The 27,947-nt window shown below is 44.1% G+C and overlaps 1 pseudogene; it reads left to right on the forward strand.

The window, feature by feature from the left end:
- The first annotated feature begins 3,078 nt into the window (after positions 1 to 3,078).
- On the forward strand, positions 3,079 to 27,143 carry LOC134338052 (proton-coupled zinc antiporter SLC30A2-like; annotated as a pseudogene).
- The last annotated feature ends 804 nt before the right edge of the window (positions 27,144 to 27,947 follow it).

Consider the following 27,947-nt stretch of genomic DNA (forward strand, 5'->3'; position numbering starts at 1 on the left):
ATCCCCCACCCTGATCTTTTACCTGCCCCCTGGGTTACCTCCTCCTTCATTTCTCCTATTATCCACTCTCCTCTCCTATCAGATTCCTTCTTCTCCAGCCCTTGACCTTTCCCTGTCCTCCTGGCTTTACCTATCAATTTCCAGCTAGCTGCCTTCCCTTTTCCCCTCCCCTTTTTATTCTGGCATCTTTCTCCTTCCTGAAGAAGGGGCTCAGCCTGAAACGTCGACGGCGGACCTACTGAGTTCCTCCAGCATTGTGTGTGTGTTGCTTTGGGATTTCCAGCATCTGCAGACTTTCTTGTGTTTTTTATTTGATCAGAAGTCGATTTGGTGATATGGTTTGGCCCAGCAAGATCGGGACTTTAGTTTTATCGAACAGCAAACCAGGTCACCACGGCTGTGTAGCAGTTAGCGCAACACTATTACAGCCCAGGGCATCAGAGTTTGGAATTCAATTCCCGCGTTGTCTGTAAGGAGTTCTATGTTCTCCTCCGGGTGCTCTGGTTTCCTCCCACAGTCCAAAGACGTACCGATTAGTAGGTTAATTAGTATTGTAACAGTCCTGTAATTAGATGAGGGTTAAGTTGGGCAGCACGGCTCATTGGACCAGAAGGGTTTCTTCTGCCCTGTATCTCTAAATAAAATTAAAAATAAAAATATTACCGACCAAGCAGCAGCTATAACATTTCTTAGATCTGCATAATTTCTGGTCCATGTGTAGTGCATCATTAAAAATCTCCTTAGTCTATCGAGACAAAATACAGAGCCATGGCCAATGTACCAGCCTCTGCAGCGATCCATGACTTTCTATCATTAGCGAGCACAGTTTCATTCTATACCGGATGGAGGTCACTTCAAATAAAAGGAGGGTATTCAGTAATATTAGACACAGTTAGCTTCATCGGGTAGCTTTTGTTTGATCAGTTGAAAGGGACTTTGTTTTTACTTTCATCTCTTAACCACTGCTCGCATCTGTAAAACTACTTTAACAGAATAAAAGCACCTTCTGAGGTTCACAAGGACAATGCTCAGAGAAAATTTGACATCAGTCCACCGTTTTGGGACTGATCAGCTCACCGGGACCTGTTATCACAGCCACGTATCCTACCCGGGAACATATCTTCACCTATCACCTCCCACCTTGTACGTCTGCCACCCCTCCCACCACCTTCCTACTCAGACCTCTCCTCTTTCTCTCCAGTCCCGATGAAGGGTCTCAGCTCGAACCATCGACGGTTTGCTGCTTTCCACAGATGCTGCTCGACCTGCCCAGTTCCTCCAGCATGTTGGGCGTGTTGCTCTGGATTTCCAGCATCTGCAGAATCTCTTGTGTTTGTGAAGAGAAATGGAAATGTTTAGAGAGATAACTCCACTCCTTACAGCCAAAAGAGGTTTCTCTCATTTATTGTTTTACAGAGAAGATGTAAATAAGATTGAAAAAGTACAGAGAAAATTTAGAAGGATGTTGCCAGGTCTGGAGGACCTGGGTTAGAAGGGAAGATTGAATAGGTTAAAACTTTATTCCCTAGAATGTAGAAGATTGAGAGGAGATTTGATGGAGGTGTACAAAATTATGAGGGGTATAGATTGGGTAAATGCAAGCAGGCTTTTTCCACTGAGGTTGGCTTGGCCTACATCTAGATGTCTTGGGTTAAGGGTGAAAGGTGAAAAGTTTAAGGGAAACATGATGGGAAACTTCTTCACTCAGAGAGTGGTGAGAGTGTGGAACGAGCAGCCAGCGCAACTGGTGGATATGATTTTGATTTCAACGTTCAAGAGAAGTTTGGGAAGGTACGTAATGGGAGGGATACGGAGGGCTTGGTGCAGATCGATGGGACTGTTTAAATGGTTCGCATGGACTAGATGGGCTGAAGGGCCTGTTTCTGTGCTGTACTTTTCTATGACTCTAGGATGTAGACTTACCTTGGGAATGCCAGTTTAAATGCCTTTGTACAGAATAGATTGCTGGGCCATTGCAGAGCGGAGTTAAGAGCTGACCATGTTGCTATGGGCCTGCAGTCATATAAAGGCCATACAGGGCAAAGGTATCAACTTGCCCATCCTGAAGGTTCATTAGTAATCTGTTACATCAACGTAATGGTCTCATGTGACTTACTATCATCTTTTTAGACCAGATATATTTAATCAGCTTCAATCCTGATTATTAGCCTAGGCCCCTGAATTATTACACTAATTACATAATTTACTGTTCAAACATCTCCTGTTGATGTTCAGTGCCATTTAAATGATAACACTAATTATTTCACTTTACCAGTCAAACTGCATATCTGAACAGCTCTCAACACAATTGTTGTGTTTGTCTTTCTTTCAATGATTTCAAGCGTGGAATTTTGGAGAAAAGTACCTTCTTGAAAGGGGAAGCTTCTTCACCCAGAGAGCGGAGAGAGCGTGGAACGAACTGCCAGCACGCGATTTCTATTACAACGTTTACGAGGAGTTTGGATGGTAGGGGTATGGTCCCCATGCAGGTCACTGGGAGGAGACAGCTTAAGTGGTTTGGCAAGGACTAGATGGGCCAAAGGGCCTGTTTCTGTGCTCTACTGACCTACCACTCTATCTCAGAACTTCTCCAACCTCAGCCTCCTTCTCACCTCACCTTACCTTACCTTTCACTGTTTCACAACTGTCAGCAGATCCTTCAGCCAGCGGGGATTCAACGCATAAAGCTCTACTGCCCCTTACCCCTTTAAGAAGCGTCTCAAAACCCAAACCTCCGATATCAAGTAGGGGCGAGGGAAATGCCCACCACACCCAACGTGTACGTTAAAGATACGCACACGCACATGTTCTCTAAAAGCGGGTTATTTTGAGGTTCAATCTATAGCTAATCTAATCCTGTGATTAAATTGAAATGCTTTTTGATAATAATTCTTGTGAAAGCATTTGGGATTTTTTTTAACTTTAAGGATTCGCCCTTGTCCCACGGAAGCTCGGTGCCAGCGAGCCGGGAGCAGTGTTAGTTTAGAACCTTCTCCGCACGGACCGAATGTTCAGCAGAATTGCGGGTTTTTTCCCTGTATACACCGCCCCTTTTCCTCCAAAAACAACCAGTAAAAAATGATGGCAAAGTTTCTAAGCAGATTTGCGCCCGGGTGCAATGGGCGCTCCGGAGAGCAGGGCGAAGTTCGTCCACGCGGTGCAAAACTTGTTAAGGTGCTCATCCCCCTCCCGGTCATTCTTAGGTCCGGAGGAGATTCGACATTCCCAATTCTGAAAGTGGGATTCGGGATTATTTCACCATTTTACTCGTATCCTCCTTCCAATGGAGCTTAAATTGAGGGAGGACATGAACGAGACCCTGCCGCTTCTGAAGGAATTATCTCCCCAGCGACCCTGTGCATCCGGCGGGTGAGTGGCAATATGCAGAGGGCGTCAATCGGTTCACCCCTTCCCTTTACTCCTTTCCTCTCCCCTTCCTGTCTTCGTTCAACAGCATAGCGCCTTCCTGTCTCTCGGAAGGAACTTTCTATCACCAATTGATAATTGAAAGGGTTGTGGACGATTATCGAATCAGGATGGGCAAAGTTACCTGGATACTAAAGTAACATGCAAAACATTGGAGGAACTCAGCAGGCCAGGCAGTACCCATGGGAAAGAGTATAGTCGAAGGGTCTCGGCCCGAAACGCCGACTGTTTACTCTTTTCCAGGAAAGGTAAAGTGCTGGTGAGGAAGGAATCTGACAGGAGAAGGGAGTGGACCACAGGAGAAAGGGAAGGAGGGGGGCCCCGGGGGAGGGATGGGCAGGTGAAAAGAGGTAAGAGGCTAGAGTGGGGGATCGATACTAATTACGCAGAGGCAATTAGCCCACCTCACTTCTGGACTAAGTAATGCAAGACTGACCATTTAAGAAAGACAAAATGGCGAATGACTGAGGCACAGGAAGATCCAAAAGGTGGCATTGGATTGGGTTAGTCTTCATACCCAAGAGAATCAAAGCTTGTTCACAGCAGGACATGCAGGGATTGTGACACAGAGCTGCGGCGGGGAGACTAATTACCATCGAACACGCAACTCCGAATTGCGGGGAAAAGGCAGGAGAATGGGGTTGAAACGGATATTCAATCAGCCATGATGGAATAGCGGAGTAAACTCGATGGGTCGAGCGGCCTCATTCTACTCCTGCATCTTATGGTTTTATAAAGTAGGGTCACACTGCTTGGAAGCACCAATCACAAAGGCTGCATTGCTGTCCAGTGCTGGGTTTACGGATAGGACAGTCACGGTTAATTTGATCCACGTGGTAACCAATGAAGCCGACACCGCAGCAAATGGAGGATCATGTGGGCTGTAGGAGTCCAGATTCATAAGGCACAAAGTAATGTTACTCGATTGGAGGAATGGGTTTCAACACCTCATAGCAATGCTGAGAAAAGAAGGATATTGCGGCAGGGACAAATTGAAGGATCTCAGCCCGAAACGTCGACTGCTTATAGTTTCTGCCCGACCTGCTGAGTTCCTTCAGCATTTAGTGTGCGTTGCTTTGAATCTGACTGGGATGAGTTCCCTATCAAATAGAATAACTACATTAGGAGTTAGAGAGATCTGTAGTTAAAGTTAGTGGGGAGTTCTAGTGAGGCAATATTTAAAGAGAAGAGAATGGAGTTGAATAATGAACGCGGTGATGATACCTAGAAGAACTCTGTAAGGAAAGATGAAGTGAGGAGATGTTCAGAGCAGCTGCAGTGACTGGCCGCGCCGCAGCGCCATCTGGTGTCGGGGCTGAAACTACAAAAATGCATCCAATTAGAATCAGTGGAGGAAATGGTAAAAATTGAAGGTTGTTTATTATTTTAGCGATACTGCGTGGAGTAGGCGCTTCCAGTCTTTCGAGCCACGCCACACCGACAAATCCAATGAACCCTAACCTAATCACTGGACAATTTACAATAATCGATTACCCGGTTTGTGTTTAGCAGTGGGTGGAAACCAGAGCACCCGGAGAAGAGCCACACGTTCTGGGGCGGATGTACAGACTCCTTGTATCTAAACGGATTCTGCAGTTGTGACAAGATGGGATGATCAAGGGGTGGAAATAGAATTAAATGGACAATTCCACAGACATTACAGGAACATGGGTGCAAAGTTACTGAGGTTCAGAATTTAATATTGCAGCAGCCAATATTACAGCCACATAGCTACAGTGACACCGGTTCAAAGCCAGCCTCGGGTACTATTTGTGTGGAGTTTGCAGATTTTCCTTGTGGAAAACCACACAGGATTTCCATGTGATTTCCTCCCACATCAGAAAGCCAAGCCACGCCATGCCACGCTGATAAGTTTACTGGTTAATGATCAACTCCATTGCTTCTCTCTGATTGAGGGAGGAGGTGCAGCACTTGTCACACTTGCAGGGATAAGTGCCAAGAGGGAGATCAGTGGGGAGTGACAATTAGACAGGTGTGTCCCCAACCAGTAACAGTGATACACAGCATTGAATGTATCATATTAGAGGCACTAGGAGTCGTATACAGCATGGAAACAGGGCCTTCTGTTTAACTCACCTATGCTGGCCAACACTACCTGAACAACTCCCATTTACCTATATTTGATCCATATTCTCCAAACTTTTCCTATTCATGTACCTGTCCAAATGTCTTTTAAACAGTGTAATTTTTCCCACCTCTATCTCTACCTCTGGATGTAGGCTCCACACACCCACCCTACTGTCTGTGGAACAAATTGTCAGACGTGTAATCATGGGAGAACTTGCATGTAGAATGGTCAAGCCAATTTCACTTGTGCAGGTCAAACCATCAAATACACAAAAAAAGGGTTTTCTAGAAAACCGAGGAACCAGCCTGGGTCAGTCTGTTTTAAATCTGATGTATTGCTATGAGGGTGGTGGGGTGGAGATGTGTCTCTACCAAAGGAGGTGTAAACCTCTGCTACCCTGCAGCTCGCCTTTGGGTGAGGTGTAGCATCTTCATCACCCCCCCCCACCCCGATCAGGGCCACGTGAAGCCATGGGAGCAGCTGATGCATGTCACAAGTCCTGGTTATGCGACCACTGACACCAGACAGACAATCTCTGAAGAGTATTGATTATGGCTGGGGTCACCCGTCTTGTAAAGACACTGCCCAGAAGAAGGCAATGGCAAACCACCTTTGTCAAAAAATTTGCCAAGAACAAACATGGTCATGGATAGAGAAAAAAATAAGAACAACAACATGAAGTGGGTCTTCCCCACAGGCTTCAGACAGATGGAATACCATGACTGCCAATGTCATATGACATGGCACGTAATGATGTATTGCTATGAGAAAGAGTTTAGTGATCTGATAATTAGGGAATATTTAGGGAAAGATATCATTCATGGAATTTTATGTGAAGGTTGGAAGAAAGATCGTTCAGTCCAAAATTAGGGCTTTAAATTTGAAGTAACGCTCTCAAATGCTAACTGCCACAGTAGCTCGGGCTGTTCCAGAGTGCAGAGTTCAATTCCGGCCCAGTTTCTAAGGAGTCTCTGTATATCTTTCACGTGGAATAAGTAGGTTTTCTCGGGTCCTCTAGTTTCCTCCCGCAGCCCAAAGCCATACTGGTTAGCATGTTAATTGGTCATTGTAAATTGTCCCATGATTAGTTTAGGATTAATCAGGGGATTGCTAGGCAGTGTGGCTCGAAGGACTGGAAGGGCCTATTCCACACTCTATCACTAAATAAATGAAATGCCGGAGGAACTCAGCAGGTCAGGCAGCATACATGGAGAGGAATAAACAGTTAGTGTTTGCTCCGATACCCTTCATCAGTACTCAAATTAAGTTTGACCCAAAAGAAAAACAAAGTTTTGAGGCCCATATTGGCTGTGACAGACTGGAAACAACACCTAAAGGTCTGGCAGTAAGGAAGCGATAGGTCATTAAAGAAGTAATTAATTTACACAAGTTTGAGAGAAAACATTTCACCTCGTCTCTTACTGTTAATTAATTTCTAAGTATCTTAAATAGGCAACATCTTATTTTCAACCAATGACCCTCTAGCTCCAGACCTTCCACAAGAAACATCCTCACTATAACTGCCCTTTTAAGACAACTCGGAGTTTTACATTTCATTCAGACTACATCCTGTGCTACAAGTGTAGCCAGCCCACTATTTTCTCACAAGACAAAGCTGTCTATTCAGTCCGAGCTGCAACGTCACTGCTCCCGTTTAGTATGGAGAACAGGCAGTATATTCTTGAAGGAGGTAGCTAATTTTAAACACTTGGTTAAAGGCCTGTGAATAATGAGTTCAGGAAAAGTGGAACATATTTTCCCACAGCACAATAAAATAAACTCTCTAGAAATATTTTGGGCAAAAGGATACATACTGTGAAATGCAAGAAATTAACATTGAAAAAGTAATAGTAACACATTCAAAAAAAAAACTGGAGGAACTCAGCAAGTCAGGCCGCATCTATAGAGAAGAATAGAGCTGATGGTTAACTGTTTATTCCTCTCCACAGGTGCTGCCTGATCTGCTGAATGCTTCCGGCATTTTGTGTGTTGTTCTGTTTTTCCGCATCTGCAGAATCTCCTGTGTTTAAGAAGTTAGAACTGTCATGGCTTCTGCATGTTGAAAGCTTGCAACTGTTTGTGTGTGATAGTAACTTTTTCTCTTTTGGCTTCTAGGACTTCGTCCTACGTGCTGTACGGTAGCCTGCCATGCGCAGACGTTACAACGAGCAAGCTGGAACTTTGGCACTGTCACCCTCATCAGCTGTCCGGAAAACACAGGGTTGTGGATCAACAGATAGCCCGTCGGAGGCTGTATGTGGCCTCTGCTGTCTGCTTCATGTTTATAATTGCTGAAGTGATAGGTAAACAAGGAAATGACTTGAACCATTTTAGCACCATGTATATATCCATGAGGTTTGTAATGCAGGGGTTCTTAACCTTTTTATGCCATGGACCCCTTTGGCAGTGCGATGAGGCCTATCAGAGTAATGTATGTAAATATATAATAGGATTACAAACTACTACCACTACTACGTTGACTCAGGCCTAGGGGGCCGGTGTTGGGCACGATGACGGACTCTCCACTTCTCCCTCTCCCTCATCAGTGTGTTCAGTTCATCTACATCAGCCACGCCGCTGTCTTCTTGGAGCGTGTTGACCATAGTCTTGGGAGGGCGCCCAGGGTTCATCCTCCTGTGCTTGGGCTCCCATATGATGACTAGGCTGGCAGGTAGCTCGGGGTGGCGTAGACAGTGCCCCGCTAGTTGCAGTCTTTCCACCTTGATTTTAGTGATGAGCATCGGTAGGTTGTTATAGAGCTCAACATACGTCATGTGCTGTTGCCAACTCACATCAAGAGCCATCCGGAACATTCGTGTAGCAACCAGCTAGAGACTTTTAGGATTACAAAAGAAACCAATTATATTGAAATATAGTTATCAAAATGTCTAAATGATTTTACAATATAGTAATGTATGAGCAGCTTTATTAACACATTACATAACAAGACTACATTTAACATTATAGGCAAATTAAATTTTATTTTTTATAGACACGAGTGTGAAGCTGTTGTTTCATCACTTGAATAAGAAAAATAAACTGTGGGCTGGTCTTTGACAAAGCAACAGACGTCATGTTGGCTATCTGATCGATTTTGATTTTTTGCTTTAATAGTTACATGTTGAAAACCCTGATTCGCAAAGAAGTGTTGTTGAAAATGGAATTAAAGCTTCCATAGCTCAATTTACAAGGCAAGGATAGGCTTCTCTGAAGGAACACCAGCATTCTCCAAGGATTTTTGAGTTAAGCTCCAATTGTAGTAATTTTTTTTTGTCCTAAGATCAATGAGTTCATCTTTGGCTAGATCAACATCTTTGATATAGTTTATATCAGAAAGAAAATGATTGCTGATCCATGGTTCAGTTTTTATTTCCATCTTGATGACATGACTTTTCAAAAAGTTCTGAAGTGTTTGCAGATGTCTCACTTCAAAGAAATTATAGAGAATTTTGTATCCCATCCAAGTTCACGGCCCCCCTGGAATCTAACCCCAGACAACAGGTTAAGAACCCCTGCTGTAAAAGTTTAGAGGTAGAGTTGGCTCTTTGAAGTGTAGCCATTGTGGATAGAGAAGAATTCGAGTATACTATGACTATTGGATAATGGTAATGATGAAATAGTTGAGAGATGAGCATTAACATGAACAGCAGCAGAAGTCACATTGCTCTTCATTAAATCAAGCTGTGTGCCCTTTCTCGTACCTCTGAGAGGGTGGACGAGGCTTCCATTTCATGGCTTTTTCAGGAAACCACACCTTGAGCCTGGAGTGTGGCACTCCATCAGTGCGGTGTTGGGAAATTGCTACAGATTGTGTGCCCTGTTCTCTGCAGTGAGAAGATAACCTGCAGTCTTCCAACTATCCTCCCTAATTTCTACCCCCCCCCACATTGTTAACACTGAGCGATCTGTCCTCACAGTCCTCAGCAGAGGTTCCCCCATTGTACCTCTGTTCAGATCTGATGGTGAGTTATTTTTCAGTCACCTCTGCCCCTGAGCCGATTTCTTCAGCAAAGAATCCTCCGCCCACCACTCCTCCCACCTCATGGACACCCATTGCTGGCTTTTCCCCTCTCAGTTAACCTTTCCATTTGCATTGCCAATGTGACATTGACGGCCATGACCTTCCACTCCCATCACTCAAGCCACCCTTGCCCCCTCCAGATGCTCGGGACTGGCTGGCCATCAAATACTACTCTTCCCTCAATTGTACCTGTTTCATCTCCTGTGCTTCCTTTACTGGATATCCCTGTCTCCATCTCAGGAGGCAAACTAGTTACTGAGATCTGCTGTGAACACTCACCCCACCAACCTCCTCATCCAGTGCATCATCTTTCACCAATTTCCCCAGCTCCCATGAGATCCCACCACAAGTCACACCTTCCCTTGACCTCTCAGTCTTTGGCAGGGACCACTCGCTCCCTCATTCCTGGTGGGCTGATCCTTTCTCATTCACCACTCTGGGTGCCCTGACACTTTCTCCTGAAATCTTCTGAGGTGTTACACTGTCCCTTCACCTCCTCAACACCATCCATGAACCTAAACAACTCTTCCAGGTGAGGCAATATTTCACATGCACCTCCTCCAACCTGGCCTAAGGTATTCAGTGGTCAGATATGCTCTCCTCTATCTTGGCAAGACCAAATGTGTATGAGATGACTCCCAGAGAGCATTTGTGTTCTGTCTGCAATAGCCATCTTGAGCTTCCCATCCTAACACGGACCCATCTGGCCTTCGCCATCGCCACTGTCACAATTTGCTTGCAGAGCCAACAATCAAATGGTATGAACATTGAATTTCCCTTATCAGGTTACCTGCACCCCTTGTGCTCTTTTCCCACCCCTACCAGTTCTCCCAAGTTGTCTCATCTTCATTCAGCTTTTCCCTTTGATTTCCCACCTCTCCATTGATCCAATTCCACTTATAAGACATGGAGCAGAATTAGGCCATTCAGCCCTTCGAGTCTGCTCTGCCATTCCATCATGGCTGTTTTATTGTCCTTCTCAACCCCATCCTCCTGCCTTCTCCCTGTGACCTTTGATGTTGTACTAATCAGGAACCCATCAATTTCTCCTTTATATATACCCAATGACTTGGCCTCCATAGTCATTTGTGGCAATGAATTCCACAGATTCATCGCCTTCTGGCTAAAGAAATTCCTCTTTGTCTCTGTTTTAAAGGATCCTCCTTGTATTCTGAGGCTGTACCCACTGGTCCTGGACTTAACCGCCACAGGAAACATCCTCTCCCCGTCCACTCTTTCTAGGCCTTTCAATGTTCAGTAGGTTTTAATGAGATCCCTCACATTCTTCTGAACTCCTATGAGTACAGAGCCAGAGCCATCAAATGCTCATCGTCCATTCCCAGGATGGTTCTTCTGATCCTCTGGTCCTTCTCCAATGCCAGCATGTACTTCCTTAGATAAGGATCCAAATCTGCTGTCAATACTCCTAGTGTGGTCTGACCAATGCCTTATAAAACCTTTATATTTTATATTGCTTTTATATTTTATTCTGCCGGAAATGAATAACACCTGTCCCACCTCTCCACTGTACACACTGCCCAACTTCCTTCTGTGCCCAATCCTCTCCCCCAACCCCCCACCCCCACCATAATGCAGGGCCTCGACCTGAAATGTCGACCACCTCTTCTACCTCCACAGATCCTATCTGACTACAGAGTTCTTTCAGCTGTTTGTCACTGCCTTTTCATGTCTTGTTCTCATTGCTACCATCAGGAAGGAGGTACAGGAGCCTGAAGGCACTGACTCAGTGATTCAGGAACAGCTTCTTCCCCTCTGCCATCAGATTTCTGAATAGACATTGAACTCGTGAACACCACCTCACTACTTTTTGTATTCCTATTTTTGCACCACTTATTTAATATAACTATTTGATACATATACCATACTTTCTGTAATTCAGTTTTTCCTCTATTACCATGTATACTGCTGCATTATACATTATACTGCTGCAAAGACAACAAACTTCATGATATTAAATCTGAGTCTGATTTCTGACTTCAGATCTCCAGCATCTGTAGTCTGGTGTTTCTCTCCTAGCAGGATGGTTGAAATAAATGTTGGGAGGACGTGGTATTCAGATGTCTGAAGCTTTGCTTTCCCTCATTCAGGTGGATACATGGCTCACAGCCTGGCTGTCATGACCGATGCTGCTCACCTCTTGACGGATTTAGCCTCTATGCTCCTTAGCCTGTTTTCCCTGTGGCTTTCTTCACGACCTGCAACAAAAACCATGAACTTTGGTTGGTACCGTTCAGGTGAGATTGAATCTTCCATTTACATCTGCTTGTGTAGAGAGAATGTTATCATCGCTGACCAATGATCTAATCTAGAAATTCAACTGAGTGCACTTAATGCCTTCGAATCTGCATTTGAACCAGATAGAAATCGTCATTAAATTGCATCCAAATGCTGGAAATCAGAAATAGCAATGTAGAGGTTAGTGTGACACTACTATTGCTCTGCTCAAGCTCAAGTTTAATTATCATTCAACCATACACAAATATCTACAAATACAGCCAAACAACACAGCATTCCTCTGGGGCCAAGGTACAGATCATAGTACCAACAGTCATACACAGCACAACGAACGCACATATAGCACATATATGATATCAGTAGAAAGGAAAGGTACATCGCATTGGATGATTTCCCTCCACGCCTCTCTGGCGTAGTGGGGAACCGCGTACAAGGCAAGTTACAGCAGTGGTTTTCCATTGCCTTCTGCCAGGTGAGTTTCAAAGATATCACCAGCTCGTAACCCAGTACGGATGGAAAGCGTGCAGGGGAGCTGGCTGGATTCGAACTCGGGACCTTTCATCCCGAAATCTGGCACTAATGTCAGTACACCACCAGCTGGGTCTACAATATCAGTAAAATAGTCAAAATAACACACAACAGCCCGTCTTCTGCCAAGTGAACACTGGGGGCAGCACCAACTCCAGTTTAGATGTCGTGCCTCACCACCTCTGTGGAGATCACTAACTCTGAAGCCTCACTCTTGCGTGGTTGTAAAAAGGCGACATCATGGCTTGAGGCCTACAACCGAGGCCACAGCTCCCCTGCTGTCCACCAATAAATCAGTGAAATCAGTGAAATCAGGGAGTCAGAGCTAACATCACGTGTAATGAGTCCGTATGTCCTCCCCATTGAGGGGCGATCTGATAGAAGTTTATAAGATTGAAAGGCATAGATGTAGTGAACAGAAATTATCTTTTTCCAGGAGAGTGCCACGGATTCCATTTGTCCCATTTTCATTATATCTCACGGTGGTCTCCTGCTGCACTCATCCCACTTCACTCCCGTGTGATTTGACATCTTTTTATTTTATTTTCATATAGAGAGACAGTGTGGAGCAGGTCCTTCCGGCCCAACGAGCCACACTGCCCAGCAACCCACTGATTTAACTCTAGCCTAATCACAGGACAATTTACAATGACCAATTAATCTACTGACTGGTCTTTGGACTGTGGAAGGAAACTGGAACACCTGGAGGAAACTCGTGCGGTCACAGGCACAACTCACAAGCTCCTTATAGAGGACAGCAGAATTGAACTCTGAACTCTGAACTCCAGTGCTCCGAGCTGTAGTAGTGTCGCACTAACTGCCGAGCTGCCATGGTGCCTGAACGCTATTTTGAGAATTTATTTGTATTTGCCGATATTACTGGGTATTACAGCTAAGTTGTGTGTTTTCTTAAACTGACTTTGAAAGGATGTCTTAATTTGTTGACTTTTTTGGGTGCTTCACTGTAGAGCCATGAATATGCACTTTCATACGCATATCTGTTCAAGCCAGAGAGCGCAGTGTTCCTTCTCTCATCAGTGGTTGGAGTGTGATTGGGTTAGTAATGTCTGAGAGTGGGGAAAGGAGACCTGAATGGATTCCTAAATGGACTTTGAAGCTTTGGACGCTACTTCACTTTTTTTTTAATATACAGTATTTTTGTTTTTGCACATTTTAAATAATCTATTCAATATACATAATTGATTTACTTGTTTATTATTATGTTTTTATTTTAATTATTTCTTTTCTCTGCTAGATTATGTATTTCATTGAACTGCTGCTGCTAAGTTAACAAATTTCACGTCACTGATTTTGATTTTTATCTGCTTGTTGTATGGTGAAGCCATAAGACGTAGGTGCCGAATTCACCCCATCGAGTTTGCTCTGCCACTTGATCGAGGCAGATTTATTATCACTCTCAACTCCTGCTGGACTGGACCTGGAGTATTGTGTAGATGGGTGAGACTGTCAGGGGATGTGGTGTCAATAGAAGTTGGAGGTGCAGACCAACCTGGAGCTGATTGAACAGCGCCGTGCCGTCAAGTAACTGCCTGCTCTCCTCCTGCCCCTTGTGTTCCTCTTTAAAATCCGCTTGTCTAGGTTGACATCAGAGGAATGGATACACAGCCTGTATCTGACCGTTTGGCCTAATTTACCTGTGATGCTGTATGCTGCCCACAAATCTGCTCTTGCCTTCATCTCCAGTTATTTACTTGGATGTATCCATAGTATAGGTCTCCGCCCCTCCATTCAGGCACAGTCTAACCACTGTCCAGGTGAGAGTTTTTCCAGAATTTCCTCCTGGATTTAGCAGTGACCATCTTATCAAAACTACTTATTTTTAAACTATAATTTTCTGATGAAGGTTCTCGGCCTGAAACGTAATTTGTTCATTTCCCTCTGAAGATTCTGTCTGACCTGCTGAGTTGCTCCGGCATTTTGTGTGTGCTGCTTTATAACTTTCTTTCTGGCCAGTTCTTTATTGTATTATATTAATAAAACAAAGTGGAAAAGAGAATAAATATTATTTGTATTATTAATCAAGGTATTCCTTGCATTTTTTAAAAAAATCCTTCCTTCCTTGTTGAAAAATAACTTCATTCTTTGCCCGGTGCCCCACAGAGATTCTAGGGGCCCTGTTCTCTGTGCTATCCATCTGGTTGGTAACTGGAGTGCTGGTGTACCTGGCAACAGAGCGACTCATTTCCAAGGAGTATGAAGTTGATGGGGCGGTGATGCTGATCACCTCAGGATGTGCTGTTGGTATCAACATTGTGTGAGTATCCTCTAGAAATAGACTTGTGATCGTTTTTCTTCTTTGTAGCTGCCAAATTCTAACCAAACCAATTGCTGCTGCTGGTGACCCCCACGCATTAGTCATACTTGTATGATACACCCTCTCTCTCCCCAGTAATGATTGTTTCAAAAGGCAAAGATATGTATTCAATCCTTTATTAGCAATTAGCAAACATACAAATCTTGAAGCGATGAAACTTAAGGGTACCCAAGTGCAAGCTAAGCAAAATTGAGCAGTTAGCAAAAGATAGGACATCTGTCGGTCCCCAGCCCCAAACTGTCATGGGCAAAGCACAAAGACATAACTTATTCCCTTCACTTTTACCACGCCCCCCTCATGTGACTAGTTACCATGGTAAACATGCAATACAGGATACAATTCAGATAGAGAACAAATGCATGGCTCCTACTTTTTCTTGTTACTGTCACAAGGATGACGTATCCAGGTATGGGTACAATCTCAGACCATAACTGAGCTGTGTTATCTTTTAAAAGCTATTTCAGTGTGTTTTTAATTCTTGAATAAAGTGTTGAAAAGTTCACAACTCTCTCAGTTCTGATTTCTTTCTCTGCCTGCTTCTCCACTCCTTTCACAGAATGGCCATCGTCCTTCATCAGTCTGGTCACGACCACAGCCATGGGCGTATGGGATCACATGACCTAGAATCCAACCCCCAGGGGTTAAAGGTCAGTGCCCAGGCAAACCCCAGTGTACGAGCCGCCTTCATCCATGTAGTGGGAGACTTGTTGCAGAGTTTCGGGGTTTTGATTGCTGCTTACGTCATCTATTTTGAGGTATGCGGGCAATCTTTCTGTTAGCACACCGCAATAACTGGTAGTTTTGGAAAGGGGAATGTGCATTTGGGTAGAGTTTGCATGAGATCTCTGGAGGATTTGTGGTATGATCACCTGCATGTAGCTACTCAATGTGTCGAATTCCTTATTCTGATCCTTGGTTAACAATTAGCAAATGTACAATGAAGCACTATTGAGCGTTATCTCTGTGGTTAGCAAAGATATCACCTCCGCAGTTCCAAGCTACAAATTGCATTGATGTAAGCATGAATACGTAACTGATTCCCTTCTACCATAACCCCCCCCCAATGATGTGACTAGTTACCATAATAAACATGTAACACAGAATACATGGCTCTGACACAAACTTTTCACTCTTTTATCCCCTCGTGTAATTTTTTTTAAAGAATAAATGAGTGTTCAAAAATATTGGAAGAAAAGAAAATCTGTTTAACAGTTGGGATTTAAGGGTTTTGTATGTTGGCACCAGAAGTGTGGTGTCACTTGTGGGCTGTCCATCACAATCCTCACTGATTTGATTTTTTTTTACAAACAACACATTTCACTGTATGTTACAATATCCATGTGAAGAATAAAGCTAATCTTTATCAGCAAGTGTCCAGATGGTCAATGTTAAATTGCAGTGACTCTAGAACTCTCCTTTGAGGGCTGGTTACAGTAGTCAAGGAGGTGTCCCTAGTAAAATGTTGCAAGGCACTTCAGGAATATTGATTAAATCAGGCTTTCCTAACCTGGGGTCCACGGACTCCTTGCTTAATAGAATTGGTCCATGGCATGAAAAAGATTGGGAACCCGTAGTAAATGCAGTTTGACATTGAGGCATAAAAGATAGGAATCATCAATAAATTTCAGTCAAATGTAAGTTTTAAGGATCATTAGGTAGAACGAACGAGAGGCAGGAAATATTCGAGGTCATTACAAAGCCATTAGAGCCATTTACATGAGACATAGGAGCAGATTTAGGCCATTTGGTCCATTGAGATTGCTCAATCATTTCATCATGGCTGACTTATTATCTCTTTCAACCTCATTCACCTGCCTTCTCCCTCCCTGTAACCTTCGTCACCCTGACTAATCAAGAACCTGTCAACCTCTGCTTTATATACTGTATACCCAATGATGCCACCTGTGTGGGCACAGTTGGCATTACAGGAAGGCATGATAAAGTAGCAGTTCGTGCAACATTTTAGGATGCCAGCTGTAAAAGCACAGTTCAATCCCTGCTAATGTTTGTAAGTTGTTTGTACGTTTCCTCCAGGTCTCCGGTTTCCACCCATATTCCAAAAATGTACGGTTAAGGTTAGTAAGTTATGGGCCTGTTACGTAGGTGCCAGAAGCATGGCGATCTGGCAGGCTACTAAGCACAATCCTTGCTTGTCTGATTTGACACAAAGCAATACATTTCACTGTATATTTTACAGTACATGTGACAAATGAAGTTGACCTCTAATCTTTAATGCAAGTCTAATAAAGGGGTAACCCAGTGTAGAGATGTATACCATAGAAACAGGTTCTTTGACCCAATTGAGTCTCTGCTGATCACCAATCACCCACTTACATTAATGCTACGTTAACCTCATTTTGTATTCTTCCTGTATTAGCAGCAATTCTGTCCATTGTCTACCAGTTAACTAACTAACTAACCAATTAACTAACCAACCTGCATTCCTTTAGATTGTGGGAGAGAATCTAAACAAACTGAGGCAACCCCTGTGCTCGAGGGAAGAACGTCCAAACTCCTCACCGACAGCTCTCGAGGTCGGGGTGGAATGTGAGTCCAAGGAGCAGTGAGACAGTGGCTCTGAGCTGCCCTAACACTGGGAATGTATTGTGAGTCCCGGGAGCAGTGAGACAGTGGCTCTGAGCTGCCCTAACACTGGGAATGTATTGTGCTCATCAGAGATCTGCTGGATCTCTCAGTAGTGAGATCTTTGTTTCCTTTGCCAATGTCCAGCCTTCCACTTAGAGGGTCAATATGCTTAGGATTGGTTTGGCATCAGAGCCAAGAGATTAAAGCTACCTTAACTCACAAAGAGTGTTGTGTATTTAATACCGCAATAATATTTGAGAAATTGTGTGTGCATTCTTGTTCAATTAAATAATTAATTATGGGTTATAAGTAAAACACGTTAATTGCATATGTCATCATGCCACCCACATGATACGTGTGTACCTCAGTTAAAGTAAACAGATTTCAGACTCCCATGTCTTCCTTCAAATTAGCTTAATATTTTGAAGCTACAAAACATGAGAGTAATTTTCCATTTAAATCATCTAATGGTTACATTGCGCTTACGTAATCTTTTAATTTGTGTTCAGCCTGAATACAAAGCCATCGACCCGATCTGTACCTTCCTCTTCTCCTTATTGGTTCTTGGCACTACCTTCTCCATCCTGAGGGATGTCCTTCGTGTGTTGATGGAAGGTGAGTCTGAAGTTTTAACAATTTAAAAACAAGTCTCAATTGCAAATAAAGTGAAGGAACAATCCAAAGAGGGTGAACAGAATTGGAGAAATGGGCTACAACGATTTGCGGTGCATGAACGATGGAAGTGGTTGACAGATTCATGATTTTAAGGTGTTGGTAGTATGTTTAGAAATAATACAGTACTATGCAAAACTCTTAGGCAAATGTATAACTAGGGAGCCTAAGATCTTTGTAAGTACTGTCGTACTTTTATGTATTGCACTGTACTGCTGCCACAAAATAAAACAAATTTCATGGCATATGTGAGTGATGATAAACCTGATTCTGATATGGGTCTCTATTGTGGACTGAGACTTAAAGGGGCAGGAAGAGGGGAACATGTTTAAGAAAAAGGGACAGGAGAGGGGAGGGAGCGGGAAACACCAGAGAGACATTCTGTAATGATCAATAACCCAGTTGTCTGGAATCAAATGACCTTGCCTGGTGTCTCAGGGCTGGGTGTGTCTGCAACCACTACACCTCCCCACTCTGGCACTCCTTCTCTGCCACCTGTGCCACACCCCTTACACGACACTCTACCCTTGCCATTCCCAGCATCCTAAACTCCCGCCAGATTTACAAACTTGTTCTCTACTTCACGTTGACAAGTACAGTACTGTGGAAAAAGTCAGGCACCCTAGCTCTAATATATATATATATATATATATATATATATATATGAGTTTAAAAAATATATATAAATAAAAAGTATTTAAGACTTTTGCCATAGTATTGTATCTGTAGAAATGAAAGTGCTTTATTATGAACCCTTACATTTGAAAGGCAAATAGCTCTGTTGGTTTGAGGGAGCGTCAATTAATCTAGCAGAGGATGTAGTGAGAAAAGAGAGGTGACAGGCCCTTGGGACACCAAGATTTACAGTATACATATAGACTGAAGAACCACAGTAACATTGATTTAGACTGTTACGTACCCCGTAACTGGGTTGCCAAACCAGCAGAAATGGATCACTCAGTTGGAGTCTGGATTACTAGAACTAAGAAAGTTTTATTAAAGAAACAAGCAACACAGTAATCGAAAGGATAATAAATGCAACAGTTCAGCAATGATAAACACACATGTGCACAGAATTAAGATAACAGGATCAATCAAGCTCTATCGTTGTCTAGGGGTAAATGACCAATTTCAAAGTGATGCAAAGTTCAGTCCAATTTAGTTCAGTTCGCAGTAATCGTTGCCATGGCGATGGACAATGTGGGGGGAAGGAGAGAGAGAAAAAGAACGAATGATCATTCACAACCGCTTCCACTCACAGACCTGCGATATTGCTCACAAGCAGCTTTTGGGTGGGTCCTTTGTGATGTCACCTGAGGTCATTTGGAGGTGACCCCTCCTCCAGATGCGGTCGATCCTCTGCAGTGAACCCGGCACCCAAGCAAGGGTGGACACACACCGGGTTCCCGCTGATCGTACCTTTCCACCCTGTGCGTCTATGGCTTGGTTCCGCAACCAGCCTTCCAAATGACTCCCGCCGACTTGCGGGGGGGGGCACCGCTTCCAGGGTCTCGTTACCTCGGGGTGTCGTGTGTGAGTTGCCTTAGCGAACCTGTCCCTTTTTATCCCCCTGCTGGGGTATCGCCTGTCCATCACACTTCAAACAGTTCAGGGTTCAAAGGGGGAGCCGATCTTGACAATACCCAGACTGATGGCTCCTTCATTAACACCTCCAAATGCTGCTTCATTGTGTTCCTTATCTCTCCCTCCCCTGAGGACAGGTGGCAGACCAACTGCTGATGCCACTGATGCTAGCCCAGGCCAGCAAACATCTTAATTTATGTGTATTCTCATCACAAGACACATTGAGTGGAGCGATTTAGAAGGTGACAAGGAGAGGCTGGAATCCAAGGATCCTCTTGTGAGAGGAAGTTTTGTTTTCCCAGACCAGTAAGATGGGAGCAGGTTGACAGCACATTGTACAGCACTCAAAGTTTATTGAAGCTCAGACAGTGCTGAAATTTTGCCAAGGTGAGTGAGTTTGAGGACAAAGGAGGCAAGGGAGCCTGCAGAAAGAAGGGGGGATTGAGCTGAGATCAGTGGAGCTCTGGGAATAAATCAGAATCGGGTTTAATATCACTGGCATATGTTGTGAAATTTGTTGTTATGTAGCAGCACTGCATTGCAATACCTAATAAAAGCATTACAGAATTATAGTAAATATATAAAAGTTAAATATGTAGTGCGAAAAGGAAAAGTAGAGAGGTGGTGTTCATGGATTCAATGTCCATTCAGAAATCTGATGGTCGAGGGGACGGAGCTGTTCCTGAATTGCTGAGTAATTCCTTCAGGCTTCTGTACCTCCACCCTGTGAGACAAGGTTATGTCCTGGGTGATGGGACAGTCTGATACAGTTATTCCACCAGCGCTGAGCTCTCTCTTTCAATGCAGGTACTCCGATAGGAATGGACTTTAGCCACGTAAAAGAGACTCTCCTGTTAATCGATGGAGTGAAAGCGGTGCACAGCCTCCGTATCTGGGCGCTGACCATGAACCAGCTGGTTCTATCTGTTCATATTGCCACCAGTAAGTAGCAGGGTACAGATTATTGTTTGCTGACCGTGTGTTTGTTTAGCTGTGTATGAAGTTGTGATGGTCTTGTTTCAGTTGTTTTAATTGTCACTGCAAGAATCCCGGGGCACAATCACAAAGCTTCAGTGCAGTACCAAGCGAGTGCCGAGTGTCAAATGCATCCTCGTTGGCATTAGATACTGAACAGGGTTTAACACACAAAACGCTGGAGGACCCATTAGCATATCTGGCAGTATCTCTGGAGGTGAATGAACAGTTAACACCTCGGGCTGAGACCTGACAGTGATCATGTTTGTGGATGGCACGTTAGTGTAGTGGTTAGCGTTAGATGTTATTAAGAGCGCCAGTGACCCGGGTTCGATTCGAGACATCTTCCCTCTCAGTCCTGATGGAGAGTTCCTGCCTGAAACATCGACAGTTCCTTTCCATCCTGCTAGATGCTGCTCAAACCATTGAGTTCCTCCAGCAGATTGTATTGTTGAAAAGATAAGTCTGGTGCGTGCAATCATTATTATGGCCAGGAATATGCAACTTGGGATATGGAGAAGTTTCTTTATTTGGCTTCATCGTTCTTTAAAAGTGTTTACAGATTCTCAGTCATTGATTACATCCCAAACTGTGATCGATGGATTCTTGGGCACAGAGTATTATGGACCAAGTGGAGAAGTAGCCGGAAATGGAGGACGAGCCGTAACGATAGGATGATTGAGCTATTGTCACACTCTATTTCTTACAAAATACCATGTTGTGATGAACCCTTGATTTCAAGGAGGCTACGCAGCATCCATTCCAGGACCACCAGACTCCCTCCAAGAAAGAAAACTCCTAATGTGTTAAGAGAAGTCTCAGATTGAACCAGGGTCACTGGCACTGTGATGGCATTACACCAACCACTGCACTACCTTGCCACCTGTGCACCCATAGAAGGGGTCAAACGTGATCACTGTCTGCGTCTCTGTCCAAAACATCGACTGTTTATTCATTAAATATGGACTGTTTAGTCCCATTAAATATCAGAGAATGTATACAGTACACAACCTCGATCTTCGGACATCCACGAAAACAGAGGAGTGCCCTGAAGAATGAGTGACAGTAATGTTAGAACCCCAAAGACCCTCCGACACGTTCCCTTAAGCAGCAGCAAAGCATTGACCCTCCCTCTCCCCAACTTACTAAAAGCATTAGCACCCTCCCCCAAAGAAAGAGCATGATCTGCAGGACAAAAAAAAGTTAATTATTCACCTGACAACGGAACGTATCACAATTCTTTATCTAACTTAGTTTTATCTTTATGCTGCATCGGATCCGGAGTAACAAATATTTTGTTCTCCTTTACACTTGTGTGCTGGAACTAATCTTGGAATAATCTTGGGATAATAATACGAGTATACAGTATTTCTGGAAGTCAGAGGTCCTTCCCTTGCACCTGAACTGATGAATTAATAAGATCTGAAACCATTGTTCCTTCATATTGGACAGAAAGAAAAAAAATCACACAATTTTTTCCATCTTTTTGAAATTCCTTTCAATTTTATAGGAATTTGCTTGTTTATGAGAATTATGACAAATTTGGATCAACTCAGGTTGTGAGTGATTTTTATACCAGTTAGTACCAGATGATGGGGCTATTGTGAACCTAAAGCAAGGTTTTTCTTCAATAAATATAAATATGAAAAGCTGGAAATACTCACTAGGTCAGACAGCATGTAGCGAAAGGGTTCCTTTATGCTACGGACATGTACCGTTAATCGAGGGGTCTGTGGATCTCAGGTTGGGAACCCCTGATCTAGGGAGAGACAGAGTTAACGTTTCAAGAAAATGATCTTGCATCAAAAGTGAAGAAGGTTAAAAATGAAATGAGTGGATTAAAGAGAATTGGAGGTGAGGGATGGGAGTTGATGCAACACACAAAATGCTGGAGGAATTCAGCAGATCAGGCAGCATCTCTGGAAATGTATAAACAGACACCGTTTTCGGCTGAGACCCTTCTTCAGGGCTGAGAAGGAAATGGGAAGATGCCAGAATAAAAAGGTGGGGGGAGAGGAAGGAGTCTAGCTGGAAGGTGATGGGTGAAGTCTGGTGGGTGATTCCAGGATTCAATGGCTTGTCATATGAAGAGTGTTTGATGGCTCTGGGCCTGTATTCACTAGAATTCCTGTACTGTGGAAGACATCCTGCCTCGGCCCTGTGCCGAAGACGCCGCGCCCCAGCGGCCTCAATGACTACAGACTGGTGGCATTGACCTCCTACATCATGAAGACCCTGGAGAGACTTGTTCTGGAGCTGCTCCGGCCTATGGTCAGGCCACACTTAGATCCCCTCCAGTTCGCCTACCAGCCCCGACTAGGAGTTGAGGATGCCATCGTCTACCTGCTGAACCACGTCTATACCCACCTGGACAAGCCAGCGAGCACAGTGAGGGTCATGTTTTTTGACTTCTCCAGTGCATTCAACACCATCTGCCCTGCTCTGCTGGGGGAGAAGCTGACAGCGATGCAGGTGGATGCTTCCCTGGTATCATGGATTCTTGATTACCTGACTGGCAGACCACAGTACGTGAGCTTGCAACACTGTGTGTCCTACAGAGTGACCAGCAGCACTGGGGCTCCACAAGGGACTGTCTTGTCTCCCTTTCTCTTCACCATTTACACCTCGGACTTCTACTACTGCACAGAGTCTTGTCATCTTCAGAAGTTTTCTGATGACTCTGCCATAGTTGGATGCATCAGCAAGGGAGATGAGGCTGAGTACAGGGCTATGGTAGGAAACTTTGTCACATGGTGTGAGCAGAATTATCTGCAGCTTAATGTGAAAAAGGCTAAGAAGCTGGTGGTAGACCTGAGGAGAGCTAAGGTACCGGTGACCCCTGTTTCCATCCAGGGGGTCAGTGTAGACATGGTGGAGGATTACAAATACCTGGGGATATGAATTGACAATAAACTGGACTGGTCAAAGAACACTGAGGCTGTCTACAAGAAGGGACAGAGCCGTCTCTATTTCCTGAGGAGACTGAGGTCCTTTAACATCTGCCGGACGATGCTGAGGATGTTCTATGAGTCTGTGGTGGCCAGTGTGATCATGTTTGCTATTGTGTGCTGGGGCAGCAGGCTGAGGGTAACAGACACCAACAGAATCAACAAGCTCATCTGTAAGGCCAGTGATGTTGTGGGGATGGAACTGGACTCTCTCACGGTGGTGTCTGAAAAGAGGATGCTGTCCAAGTTGCATGCCATCTTGGACAATGTCTCCCATCCACTACATAATGTACTGGGTGGGCACAGGAGTACATTCAGCCAGAGACTCATTCCACCGAGATGCAACACAGAGCGTCATAGGAAGTCATTCCTGCCTGTGGCCATCAAACTTTAAAACTTCTGCCTTGGAGGGTCAGACACCCTGAGCCAATAGGCTGATCCTGGACTTATTTCATAATTTACTGGCATAATTTACATATTACTATTTAACTATTTATGGTTCTATTACTATTTATTATTGTGCAACTGTAACGAAAACCAATTTCCCCCGGGACCAATGAAGTATGACTATGAATTCGGAAGAATGAGGGGTGACCTCATTGAAACCTATCGAATGGTGAAAGGCCTTGATAGATTGGATGTGGAGAGGATGTTTCCAACGATGGGAGAGAGTCTTAAGACCAGAGGACACAGTCTCAGAATAGAGGGGTGTCCTTTAAGAATGGAAATGAGGAAGAATTTCTTAAGCAAGAGAGTGGTAAATCTGTGGAATTCTTTGCCACAGGCAGCCGTGGAGGTCAAGTCTTTATGTACATTTAAGGCAGAGGTTGATAGATTCTTGATTGGTCAGGGCATGCGAGGATATGGGGAGAAGGCAGCAGATTGGGCTGAGAGGAATATTGGATCAGCCATGATGAAATGGTGGAGCAGACGCGATAGGCCAAATGGCTTAATTCTGCTCCTTTATCTTATGGTCTTATGGGTGAGAAAGGTGAAGGGTTGGAGAAGAGAATAGACCTTGGGAGAAAGGGAAGGAGGAGGGGACATGGGATGAGATAGGCAGGTGAGAAGAGGTAAAAGGCCAGAGAGTGGAATAGAAGAAGAGGGGAGGAGGAGGAAACCTTTTTTTTTATTAGAAGGAGAAATTAATATTCATGCCATCAGGTTGGAGGCTGCCCACGTGGAATATAAGATGTTGCTCCTCCATCTTAAGGGTGGTCTCATCTTGGCACAAGAGGAGGGCATGGTCCGACATATGGGAATGGGAATTAAAATGTTTTGTTCCCTCAGAAGTTCTGCTTCTGGTGGATGGAGCGGAGGTGCTCGACAAAGCAGTCCCCCAATTTACGATGGATCTCACCAATGTAGAGGAGGCCGCATCGGGAGCACCAGACACAATCGATGTCTGTTTGGGCCCTGAATGGAGGTGAGGGAGGAGGTGTATAGGCAGTTGAAGGTCTGTGATAGGTGGAGGCAGATGAGATTGAATGGCAGAAATAGGATTGAAGCAATCTGAAACAGATGAAAAGGAAGAGGTGCAATTAGGGGGTAAATGAAATCAGAAATAGCATGTGAGATTATATTCCTGTAAGGAAAATGTAGGAGCAATTCGTTAAGCCTGTTGTGCCCCTCAGGGAACAAGTTTATAGCTGATCATTTATCTCCAGAGTCAGTTCATTTAACTCTGCCATGGACGGTCCCAAGCTGGCTGTGAAAGGAGTCGGTTTGGGCATGAAGTGAGCATCCCTCTTCCATTTAAAAACCCAGTGCTTAGAAATGCCAACAGAGGCTCTGAAGATCTCACCCCTGGGGGAGAAAGGATCTTTGAAGATGGGCTACATCTGGGTGTCAAATTGAAAGTCTGACCCGGGAGTAAGGACTATGCTCCCAGTTAGGGGTAATGGGCTAAGAATAAGAGCAGCTCATTTCCCACCCTGTTCCTATATATGTGTCATTGGGAAATAAGACTCAACCTTGTGTTGAATTCAACAATTACAGATAATTAATTACTTAAGTCTTCAACCTCACATTTCCAGCATTCAAGTTAAAGTGACATTGAACCTTGGCCGGAGGAGAATTGGAAGGCACCAACTGTAATCTTGGCCTTTCTGGGAGGAAGACAGTGTTATTAAGCTGCCTTTGTAGGAAAGGAAAGCCTTTATGGATGAGCGAAGGATTGAGGGCGATGTAGGAGGGAAGGGTTAGATTGATTTTGGAGTCAGTGAGAAGGCTGGCACAAGCTCTGGAACCAGAGGGGATAACTTCACTCAACTTCACTTGCCCCATCAGTGAATTGTTCCCATGACCTGTAGACTCACTTTCAAGGACTCTACAACTCATTTTCTTGATATAAGGCAGGAGGAGAAGATGGTGGTGTGACGCAGCGCGTGCGGCCTCTCCGGTGATGAATATCTCTTAACTGTCAAGTAAGATGCCGTGCACAATTCTGATTTGATGGAGGCAGATGTGAGAGCACGGAGGAACATCTGGTGGAACTTCTAAAATGCCTGTTTTGCTGCCGCTGCTACTGTGTGCTCCGAAATCTCCGGAGGGGAAGGCCCTGAATCCTTGGCTTTGCCTGTTGCTTGGTGGCCGGGGCCGGGGTCAAAGTGCTTGGCAGAGATGGTGCTTGGTGCTCAGTGTCGGAGGGCTGGTCGGAGGCTCGAAGTTTTCGGATGGACTCAGAGTTGGACTGTGGTCGGGTGCTTCCAGGGTGCTGCATCGGCAAGTTTGCGGTGCTGGAAGCTCATGGCAGGGAGAGTTTCTCCCTTCTACTGTCTGCATGAGATGTTGGGGCTATTGGGACTTTGAGACTTTTTTAACCGTGCCCACTCTTATCAAATTACGGTATTGCTTTGCACTGTTGTAACTATATGTTATAATTATGTGGTTTTTGTCAGTTTTAGTCTTGGTCTGTCTTGTGTTTCTGTGATATCATACTGGAGGAACATTGTATCATTTGTTAATGCATGCATTTCTAAATGACAATAAACGAGGACTGAGTGTCCTCATAATCTAATTTATTTATTATTACATTCACTCCATTCTTTTAAAAAGAAAAGAACCTCACTTGAGATCAAGCTCCTCATTTCTTTGACCCTTTGTTTTGTAAAAACCTGTTCACCATTTGTTAAATAATTCATGTGATCTAACGGTTGGTTGTCTTTCTTGCAGATGAAGGGGCGAATGCACAGGTTATTTTGGCTGAAGCTAACCAAGTGCTCCAGAGCAAGTTTGATTTCCACTCTATCACTATTCAAATAGAGAGCTACTCTGACGATATGATCAACTGCAGGGAATGCCAAGAGCCAAGAGACTAGCTGACCGGTGCTTGGAATTCCACTAGTATGTCTGATAGAGTTGTCTTCTCTGACCACAGATAGTCACAGGTGGAAAAGTTGTATGGGAGCAAGAGGATGTGAAAGGTTTTCACCATACACATGACCTAAATACCATGTTTGCACCTTGGAAGTTCAAGGGTTAGGCTCTTGTAAACAAAAGGCAGCTATAAACAAAAATGTGAAATAATTTGAATATAAACATCAATATTTGGTGAGATGGTACAAGAAGGGATAAACCTAAAAATATGCCCATGTCCTTTGGGGAAATGGAGTTAAGCTACACCACATGGATATACAGTATGTTTTGTGCATTACTCTTCATGTCAAAGTGACTACATTAAAGGGAGATTAATGCTGCCACTTTTTAAATGTTATTGTTAATATTCACTGTTGGGATCAAATTGCTCATTCATATGAGACTGCTTGTAAGTTTTTGCTTAAAAATAAACCTTTTCAAAATTTGAAAGACCAATCGGTTTATTTCTCCCTTCCCCTATTGATGTCTTGAATTCTGATTGACTATTTAGGGTCATTGTCGGAAGAACTGGAGAAGGTTTGAAAAATATTTGAGGCAGTAACTTGCAGTCCAGGAGTTCCCAACCTTTTTTATGCCATGGACTGATACCATTAAGCAAGGGGGCCATGGACCCCAGGTTGGGAATCCCTATTCTAATCTGAAATGCATGATACTGCTAGTGAAAGCAGATTCAATAATAACTGAAGAGTTGCCGGGTTTTGGCACTAATTGGATAACTATTTCAGAGAGAAGATTGTGTTTGATGGATGGTTTCTCCTTCTGTGCTGATTAGTTTCTGTGGTTTTAGTTACGGGAACTTGTCAGCTGAGAGCAGCTGAATACATGGTCTGGCCTGATGCTTCATCCCTCCTCATCATCACACAGGGCTGTTTGCCAGTGAGACATCCTCTGGTGACTGATAAGGGTTTCAATGGCATTCCATGAAGAGGGATGTGGAAGACCACCAATGGCCTGTTCAGTGTTCCACCTTAATCCAGGATGTACAAGAACAAAAACCTTTTTATTATACCTTCAAGGTAAAACATTCCAGCTTAAGTCATGGAGACCAAGTCAAATGAGATATTGGGATGCATTACAGCTTGGTAGGTGTGTTCAAATCTGCTGTTTAGACTGGGTAGCTGAGCGGCATGGTAGGGTAGCTGTTGGTCT

This window comes from Mobula hypostoma, chromosome 26, assembly GCF_963921235.1.
Source record: "Mobula hypostoma chromosome 26, sMobHyp1.1, whole genome shotgun sequence".
In the NCBI taxonomy this organism is placed as follows: domain Eukaryota; kingdom Metazoa; phylum Chordata; class Chondrichthyes; order Myliobatiformes; family Myliobatidae; genus Mobula; species Mobula hypostoma.